This window comes from Pteropus medius, unplaced genomic scaffold (assembly GCF_902729225.1).
Source record: "Pteropus medius unplaced genomic scaffold, Ma_sr-lr_union100, whole genome shotgun sequence".
Taxonomy (NCBI): Eukaryota; Metazoa; Chordata; class Mammalia; order Chiroptera; family Pteropodidae; genus Pteropus; species Pteropus medius.
In genome coordinates this window covers 5,874,069-5,884,019 of record NW_024351731.1, presented here as the reverse complement: position 1 = coordinate 5,884,019, position 9,951 = coordinate 5,874,069, and the positions used below count along the sequence as shown (strand labels likewise).

General features: G+C 54.4%; 1 protein-coding gene across 5 annotated transcripts in view; it reads left to right on the top strand.

Moving 5' to 3' along the window:
* The first annotated feature begins 9,529 nt into the window (after window positions 1-9,529).
* Window positions 9,530-9,951, top strand: part of PTK2 (protein tyrosine kinase 2) — a 168,961-nt gene continuing 168,539 nt past the window's right edge. For 4 of the 5 annotated variants that reach the window (XM_039845918.1, XM_039845917.1, XM_039845912.1 and 1 more), the window contains exon 1: window positions 9,530-9,669. The gene's annotated coding sequence lies outside the window, so the exon portion shown is untranslated. The remainder of the gene's footprint in view (window positions 9,670-9,951) is intronic. The other variant, XM_039845916.1, reaches the window with a different exon arrangement.

The window sequence follows — 9,951 nt, the reverse complement described above, 5'->3', positions numbered from 1 at the left end:
AGCTAATCAGTTTCCACGGGCACTAAGACTTCTTCCTTCAAGGCAGACGGCGGCCCCAAGCCCCCCGACCTAGGCTGCCCGCCTGCCTCTGCTTGGTGGCTCTATTGCTCCCTTTCCTGTCTTGGTACATTTCCATGTGTTTATTAAATTTGTTTGCGGCGGCTCGTGTATTATGATGTCCAGTTAGTAATTTCCGCCTGCAGGTGCGCAGACCAGAAAGGAGCCACCCCCACCACCCGTGTGACCTGTTCTAGGCCTCACCCGTCGGCTGCTCGGTTACCCCGATCCACACCGATGGGAGGGTCTGCCAGGCCCAGAGCTCCGGGAAGCACAAACTCCTTATCTATTTCCTCCCAGCCACTGCTCGGTCTTAAAATAGGAATACAAGACTAATATATTTTGCAGGTCGCAATGCTTTGTGGATCGAATTAATGTTACAGAATGTTACGGGCTGTTTGACGGAGGGCTGCGAATACCCCAGCGGGGGGAGTGCTGGGCCCCCCGAGCCCAAACCCTGCCTCTGCCACTTATGAGCCGCGGGCCTTGGGCCTGTCCCCCTCTCTGGTCCCCAGTCCTCATCTGTGAAGTGAGAGTGATTGAAGTCACTACCGCCTGGGGCTGTAACACAGTTTAAATGGCCTTAGATGAGTAAAGCGCTTAGAATAGGGCCTGGCACATAAATGCTATACAGGCCTTTGCTAAATAAATGATACTTCCCCCTCTCCTTCCTGAGTTTTAACCCAAAGGGGAAGGACCCTGGCGACCCGAACAGTGGCTCTACTCTAGGAGAGGCTGAGCTTGGTGAGAGCGCTGGTCTCACAGCCACAACCCCATCGCGGACCCCAGTAAGATTAGCCCCACCCCCGCCCCAGGCTTGCTGGGCCCTGTCCCATAAGCGCCCAGCACCCACCCTCACCCTCCACCTGGGCTGCGCGCAGAGGGCACAGGGGCCCCCAACAGGGAAGGGGGCTGGGGCCAAGCCCGCCCCGCGTCCACCCCCAGGCTCCCCGTTCCCCGCGCAGACGAGGAAGGGTGCAGAGGCCACAGCTGTCCTGATCCTCCTTTCGCATGCCCTGATGAAGGGACGGGGGACGGTGCGGAGCGTTCCCATCGAGCAAGGACCACTGGCGGTCACTCGCCAGACACCTGCTGTGTACCTGTAGGAGTTCATGCTCCGTCTTAAGGGAGAATCGCTGACTTTTCAGATAAAGTGACATTTCAGCAACGTCAGGTGACTTGCACAGGTCACATAGCTGTGAAGCAGCTGTTGGGGTCTGAGGAGGGCGTCTTTCCCTCTCCCCTCATCCACTCTGGCCCCACTGGGACCTCCGCGAAGTGCTGGAGAGCCACGGTTCTGGGAGCGGGGGCCGACTTGCTCACAGGCAGCAGGGGCCTCCCTTAGGAAGGGAGTGTGCCTCCTCTGTCAAGGTCCAGACGCGACTTGGCGGAGACGATGGCGTTCACTGCCCCCCTTGTCTTGGCCGTGCCTGAGCGCATGCTGGGAGGGGCGCCTGCTACGGTGCTCCCAAGAGAAGCAGCCAGGAGACGAGGGAGACAGAGGCCCTGTGCGTTCACCGGCCCCAGGTCCCAGGGGCCTCTGGCTCCGAGACCTTGACACCATGACTGTGGTTGTCCTGAGAAGTAGGAGGAAGAGAGAGGGCAGTAAGGTCCCTGAGTCTGTCGGGAGATGTGGTGACTTGGCAGGTGGCCAGGCTCAGAGAGGGCACGTCACCCAGCAGGCCCAGCACTGCACGAGGGGACGTGAGAGGGGCCGCTCTGGGTATTTGGGCACAAGCAACAGAAACGGACCCTGGCTGACTTTGGCACAAAAGGAATGTTCTGGACAGATATGGGTTAGCCCTCGCAGCCAGCGGAAGATTCCAAGACCCAGGCCTCGGGCAGGCCGGGGACCGGGCTGGCCCTGGTGACCCCGGCGGGCGACACCTGGGGGATGGAGGCAGCAGAATGGACTAAAGAGAGAGCATGAAGCAAGGCAGGTGGGCAGGTACTGGGGGTGGGAGGCATGCAGGGGGAGGTGCGGAGGGGGCTGTGAGGAGACCCCGGCCCCAGGAGCAAGGGCAGCCTGGAGGGAGGGGAGGGCCTCCGTCCGGGGTACGTCGAGCTCGACGTGTGCACTGGACCCCAGTCTGGGATCATGGACAGAGGCCTGGCTCGAGGTCGAGCTTTGGGAGTCGTCAGTGCAGGGGGGCTAGAGAACGAGTGAGACTTGGCAGGGACAGCAGGAGTCGGGGGGTGAGGGACGAGGACCGGGGCCTAGGACCGTGCCCCCCGGGACGGCGTGTCCCCCTCCGAGGCCCTGCCTATCCGCAGCTGGCACGTCCACAGTCTCCACAGGCCTTCGGTGCCTGTTAATGCTCAACAGGTCGCCAGAGCCTAAGCGACTTCTGCCTCTTTGTCCTTCCACCCCGGCCCAGCATCTCGGACACAGTGGATGCTCAGTGAACACCTGTAGCTTGATTTAGGTGGAAACAGCGTGCCGGGCCTCACGCCCCCTCAAGGAAGACGCAGAAGGCGGCACCCACAGCAGCGCGTGGGGCTGTTCTAAGTCACAGCTTCGGTGTACCGACCCTTTAAGGGTGTTTATCTGAACGAAAATCCTCAACTTGGCAGATCGGTAAATAGGAAGGAAATATAGGATGACACATCCCTCCAGCTCTTAAATTCTATGTTCTCTCAAGAAATACAAACAAGTCACGTGTATAAATACAGGCCTCCCGCTTGCATCGAGGGTGGTGGACTCCAGGGGTGGCAAGTATGCATTGTTCCGCCTGGGTTTGAATCGAAGTCTTTCCCCGCAAGTCCTCTTTCGCGGACACCTTGGCCTGCCACCGTCCTGATTCTGCTGCCTCTGCTGCGGACGCCCTTGTCAAGGCTGCCTTCCCAGGCCTGCTTCTTGCAGATGAATTTGGGGCTCTGGGCTAATCTACATAAAACCTCAGCTGGTTTGCAACACCAAGCGCTTTGCAATTTTTTTTTGTCCTCGAAATCTGCCTGCTGCCGCAAGTCAGTCTGTTGGAGGTGTGGGAGTTTTCCTAAAGCATTGTTTTAAAGCTGGCAAAATGATTTATTTATTGAGTATTCACTGCGACTTTGCAATTTGCATAAGAGCAAGATGTCTCCTTGACTTCGGAAGAGCTGTTGGGGGCTGCTCATAGCTTATCACAGACTAAATGTCACCCTTCCGTGAGTTCATAGCATTTCAGAACTAAAGGGGCCACCTGAGAGCTCGCCCAAGTCCCCACCATCCTGTGACAGACCAGGAGCACGAAGCCGAGGAGGGTGACGTGACCGAGGCGGGAGAGGCAGCTTGTGACTCCCGGGTGTGTGTTCTTTCCTGTGAGGCAAGAAACCCACGTTGACTTTCCACCAGGAACCAGAGAGCTTTTGGCCTGTCGGGATTGGCCAAGGTCCCAGCTCTTTTCCTGTCCTCAAGGCATAGGTGGCATTTCCACTCGGCTGAGTCACTGGGGATTTTTCCAGGTGGAGATGATAATTACCAACCCAGGCGAGCCCAGCAGGCCTTAGTCGCTTGTGGAGGTGGCGCTAGATATATGGATGGGCTTTCAGGATATATAAACATACACCCTCAAAGCCCACTTGTAGGACGCGCAGAGTCCTGGACACTGGATGAATCACAAACTATAGACGTGCGTTAAAGGAAGAATGAGGACCGCTGACACTTGTGCACTTCTGATCTGACGATCAGATGTTTGAAGTGCCTCCGATCAGACCAGTGTCTGCAAGGGACGTGCATCGTGGACAAGACGCCAGCTCCTCTCCAGGCACGTTTGTTTACCCCTCACGTCCACCCTGTGAGGCAGGTGTAACCATGATGGTAAAGACAAAGGAAATTGATGTTAGGGAGCTTAAGTCGCTCCGTTGCTTATCCTAAGGACTTCATAGTTTAGACAAGTCGAGAAATACAAAACAGAGTCAGAGGCTCCAAGGCAACACGCTGTGTACATGGTCAGGGGAGAAGCGAGTCGTTTTGGAAATCGTCATCCAGTCGTTCAGCAGACACTGGATTCAGCACGAGGCAATCTCATTCTTGGTTGGGTTCTGCCCAGGATGCTCGTTGCCCGCAGGTCTCTGGTGCTGATTTGCTGATGCCCCGGGAGAGTCACCGACCTTGCTGGCCACAGTCTCCCCTTAAGGTGACCACACTGGTTACCTGTCAACACTGTTGACGAGGATGCTGTGAGAGTGACGACATCTGCAGACAGTTTCCCGGGGAGGGGGTACAGGCCTGGCCCCTGTTGCTTCTCCCCAGCTCTGGTGCTGGTGAATCCCCCCTAACCCCGCTACGAAAGTGTGTACAATGCCTGCGGGTTGTCACACGCATTGATTATCTGGTGGACCTTATAAACTACCACTGGCTTTGGCTAGATAACTTTAAAGAAAAGGGCGTTATCACATCAGTTAAATGCAAGAGCATAAACCCGGAGAAGATGAGAAGGAAAATAGCTCGAGCCAAAGAATAAACGACATTTCAGAAAAAGCAGAAGAGGTAGGCATGAGGACCAACTGGAAGGGATTTAAAGTGGCAACATGTCCAATGACATAGTTGTTGGCTTCTGGGTTTTGTCAGGTTAGAAAGAGGCGGGTACACACCAAACCATTCAAGAGGCCCTGTGGCAGGGGGCAAAAGGTTCGACCTTGGGCTGTCTTTTAACCTCTCTGTGCCTCGGTTTTCCTCATCTGTAAGATGGGATAATAACAACACCTAACTTGGAAGTGATGACGGAATATAAATTCACATCCCTGGTGTCTAATAGTTGCTCAAAATTATAGCCGTGATCATTAAGGGAGCAAAAAAGTAGGTACGGAACGAATAGGTGCTTAGAACGAATTACAGTTTGTTGGACTAAAATGCTTTGTTTTAAATATCCCTGTCTTACGTGCTTCCAGATCCTGGCTATGTCTGTCACCTCATCAAATGCAGACAGACAGCAGCCTCTTGGTAGATGTTCAGCAGGTTCCTGGTGCCCTGCGCGCTGTGGTGTGTCGCAGACAACTATGCTGACTTAAATGTTTAGGGTATTGCGAACCGATGGTTAAACACAGCCATTATTAAAAATCGAATCACGTTGACTTACAATTAAATAAATTATATTAAAAACAAGGGGAATAAATATCCGAAACGTACCACTTCCTAATTATTTTACTACAAATAACTATTATCTATTCTCTCGTCTACTGTGGCGGAAATCCAACACGATGACGAGCTGCCGTGCTTCGCTTGCCCGCTCTGCTTTCGGTGACGCCATGCTGGGCGCTTGAAATCGGTCAGCCTGAGTCTGAAGTTCCACGAGTGGGTCAGGTCCCTTTTACTTTTATTTTACTTTTTGTAAAGAAGTAGAATGCAATAGTTTTTAGTATGTTCACAGAGCTGTGCAACCATCACACTATCTCAGGTAGCATGGTATCCACAACGGTTGCACATGGCAGTTGAATATTTTGTGATATTGGACAATTCCCATTACTCTAACTGTTCATCTTGGCAACTAGAAGAATACTGAATACTAGAATGCAAATCATTTTTATAAGAATTTAAATAAGATTTAATTACAACTTCCAAACATTAAAGTTTAAAAAAATGTAGCCTTATTTAATCTCAAGACGAAATCTTGATATTCATTAACTATAGTTTGTATTTAACTTTTCGTTTGATAGAACGTTTGGAACAGAAACAACAGAAACGAAACGATTAGAAACATATATGGAAATATTAATTTTTTATTGTTTATGTTGCCTTTAATGTGCACTTTTTTAATGAAAGCATATTCAATATTTAATATTCAAATGTGTACCTTTGCACGCAACCACGTTTTATATTTATTTATTTATTTTTTTCACATTTTGTTTTTTAACCTTACACACCGATGCTGCTGACAGAAACAAAGCCGGTGTGTTCACTGTGACAAGTTTGCCGGGAGGTAAATACAGGAATTAAGAGTTGTAGAGACTTTCAAAGTTATTTGACAGAGTTGTTTTATATCCTTTGAATCTAATAATAAAAACAAGAGCTTGTGTTTTATATGTCTTTGCTTTTTAAAAAATTCATTTATTTCTAATGATTCGTTTTTATTGCATTTTACAAAAGGATCCGTCTGCGATGGATTTGGGGGAAAAAAAGAGCTGGTCCCTCACGCTGGGCGGTTTGGGAAGCACCGCTCTACATCTCTGGGAATTATTATAAGGTCGTGATGGAAACAGAGATATGAAAATGGAGGTCAGAAAAGAAAAAAGAAAGCTGAGAAGATGAAAGAGATGGGAAGTGCTCGAAACGGCATTTCGCCATAGCTTTAGAAGCTGGAAACGGCGAACGTGAGCAGCCTTTGCTGACGTGACCCCCACAACATTGGCAAGTGAAATTTCAGATGTATAACAAAAGCTGCGCAAACAGTCCAGATACCCTGTGAGCCCAGAAGGTTGCCCCCTGGGCAAGGTGCACTTAGTGCTTGCGGCTCATCCCTCTATCTGCCTGCTGGCCAGAATGTGGAGGCGGGACTCTATCTCCTAGTCCCTCCTAATGGCCCTCCTCTGTCCTGCCCTCTTTGGGCAACTTCCCCAGGAGCATCCTGTACCCTTCTCTTCTGCTCTTGCAGCCTGCCGCTCTCCCTCTGCCCATTTTACAGATGAAGAAGTTGAGGCTCAGAGGTCGAGTGGCCTGCTCAGGGCCACCGGGTTGTCACGTGGGGAAACTGGGATTCGAACCCAGGTCTGATGGACTCCCTTCTCGTTCCACTGCTCCTGCCTCTCTTCCCAGACCGGTCTCTGATTCTTAACCCTTGAGGGCCAGCATCCCATCCCGTGTGTGTGACAGGCCCAGAGCTCGCAGGGGGCACATCTGACTGGATCTGGAAGTGTCTCCGGTGCCCCACTTTCTGCTACTGCAGCTTCTCCAGGCGGGTCTGTGTGCCGGTCAGTGCAGTCACCCTGCCTCAGTGTCTCCTTGGTGACATCAGCTTCCCTGCCCTCATTACTGTGATCCACCCCCTGGCTTTACACGTGTTTCTGCTTCCCCACCCTGAGCAAGTCCCTCCCAGGGCAAGTCCTCACCAGCCCAGGGAGGTGGGGGCTTTTCAAGGGGGGGCCTGCTCCCAGGGTTGTGCAGCTGCTTTGCCAACACACAGGAAGCCCTTCCTGAAAGCGTCCCACACAAGGTCAGCGCTCGGCCCATCTGGCGCAGTGCAGGAAGGGGAGAGCCAAATGGTGTTCTGTGCTTTGTTGTTTTGTATGGGGCTTGAGCGCAGCGGAGGCTGCCCCGGGGAGGGGGAGGAGCACAAGCACAGGCGTGCGGTGGGGGGATTGTGGCTCTGAACTCCAGCCCTGCTGTCTCGTTGCTTCTTTCTTTCTGAGCCGCAGCTTTCACGTCCATGAAATGGGAATGCTGTGTTTACGCTGCAGGATTGCTACGAGGTTTAGAGGCAGTTTGGGCTGAGTGAAGCTGACAGTTCTGCGGGTCCCTCTGGATCTCATGTGGCTCAGCGGGCTGAACGCTTGACCGCGGCTGAGTGGTCTAGGGCAGCCTCACTCATGCGTCTGGTGGTTGGCAGGGGCGTCTCGGTTCTCTTCCATGTGGCCTCCTCACTAGGCTAGCTTGGGCTTGTTTAAGCGGGTTAAAACCACAGGTCTCTTGAGGCCTTGGCTCAGAACTTGTACGACATCACCGTGACATATTTAAGGGTCAAAGCGAGTCATGAGACCTGTCCAAATTCGAGAAGTGAATATAACTAGATTCTGTTTCTTGCTGGCAGGAGTGTCAGTGGCCATGTTAAGTGTCCAACACTAAGCATGATGCCCTCCCCCAAAGATACCCTTTTGTCCCTCACTCCCCTCTCAGGACTCCCATTCCCTTCTGATGCTTTTCATAATACTTTCTCACTTCACATCACCCAAAGCTTCATTCGATCACTCAACAAACATTTTATGATGTGTCAGGGACCCAGAAGTGAACAAAACAAAGTCTCTGCTCTAATAAATCTAATATTCCAGCGGAGTGGACCATCAAGAAATAAACAAGGACATATTGTAAGGAGAACAACGGAGCAGAGTAAGGTGGCGGGGGTGGGAGGGTGGGGTGGGGGGGGATGTGTGTGAAAGGATTAAAGGGAAGTGGCTGGTTCCTGTTATAATAGGAACCACAGAGTGGTCAATTGACACCTAATGAGATGACTTCAGACTCCGGGGAAGTGAGAGAGGGAGAAGGTCCAAGCAGAGGGGCAGGGTTCCAGGTGGAGCAAAGAGCCAGTGCAAAGGCCCCGAGGCTGACATGGACAGAGCGATAACTGCTTACGACCTTAAATGTAGTTAAAAAAATAAGCATAATGTATTTCATTACAGAACAATAAAAAAAGAAACATTAAATATGGCAAAACTCTTGCTAAGTAAAAGCAGTTTATTTTACCTGATTCTGTCATGAGAGCTAAATTACAGCTTCTGAGAAAGGGATGGAGAGTCACCTGTGAGCTTCAGGGAGCTCACCGCGCCTTCTGGCTTGTGGCGAGGATTAAAGTGACACCATAAAAATGAAAGTTGCTCTGCTTCTGGTTTCATTTCCAACCGCAAGGTTGCCAGTGGTTTTTTTTTTTCTTTTTTTTTTTAAGAACAAAAATTAGCTTTCACTTTCTGCAGTAAACCCTTCCGACGGTACCTGATGGCTAACGAGTAAACGCCAGGCACCAAGCAAGACTACGAGGCCCCTGGCCATCAATGATGGCATTTTCACCTACTATGCTCGTCACAACCAATCCGCTCCTCTCCGAAGCTGGCTTTCACTTCGGACGCCCCCCACCTGACGACTGCAAGGTCTCAGGGATCCTCCTCCCCTCATTCAAGACCCAGCGCCCCACTGGCCTTAGGCAGAGGCTCCAGCGCATTTACAAAGCCCCTTTCAGACCATCTTCCAAGATCAAGTCTTAGTACACTCCCCGTTAGCTCTGATGCCACTAAAGCATATCCGAGCCTCAGTTTCCCTATCCGCAAAGGGGCCCAAGACACTGAACTCCTTGCGGTGGGTGTGAAGCCTGGAGAGGTCACCGGCCAGGCTGCAGCGGGGTCCGACACCGGTGGTTCCCACTCCAGGCCGGGCTGTAGGGCCGCCGACCAGGGCGTCTGGGGTTTGGGGACTGGGAAGGGGTGCGAGCGCTTCCCCGAAGTGTCCCCGCCACGACCCAGAGCGCCGTAACTGGGTCCCGCCGGCACGTCCGCCCCCGGCCAGGGCGCCCTCCAGCCGCCCCTCGGGGCCGCAGCCACGCCCGGGACCGGCCCCGTAACGTCCCAGGGCCCGGGCCCGGCGTCGCCCGCGCGGTCTCGGGCGCGGAGCACGGCGGCGTGCTGCGCATGCGCGGGCCGCGGCGCGCAGGCCCGGGCGTCCGGGCGGCGGAAGCTCGGGGCGGGCACGCGGCGCGCACGCGCGGCGCCGGGGGCGCGCACCTCCGTCGGTCGGCGCGCACGCGCGGCCCGCGCCGACGCAGCACGGCCCCGAGGGCGCGAGCCCGCCGCCGCCGCCGCCGCCGCCGCCGCCGCCGGGCCGGGACCGCTGTGCGCCCGCGGCGTGAGGCGTGGGAGGGAGCGCGGCCCCTCCGCCCGCGGCGCCGCCCGGCCGTCGTCCGCCTTCGCCTGCCTGCGCCGCGCTGCGTCCGGGTGAGTGCCGGGCCGGGCCGGGCCGGGCCGGGGCGCGGGCGACTCTCGGAGCGGGCAGTCGGCAGGGCCGCGGCCCGAGGGCGGAGGGCCGAGCGGAGCCGGACCCGCCAGTCTCGGCGCCAGATGCGACGGAGACCGGTTCCTCCGGCGCCGCCCGCCCGCCGGCCACGGCTCGGGGAGGCCGGGGATATGCGGAGGCCGGGGGCTCGGGGAGGCCGGAGGCTGGGGCTTCAGGGAGGCTGGGGCTGTGGGGAGCTTGCGGACAGGCCGGGGCTCAGTGAG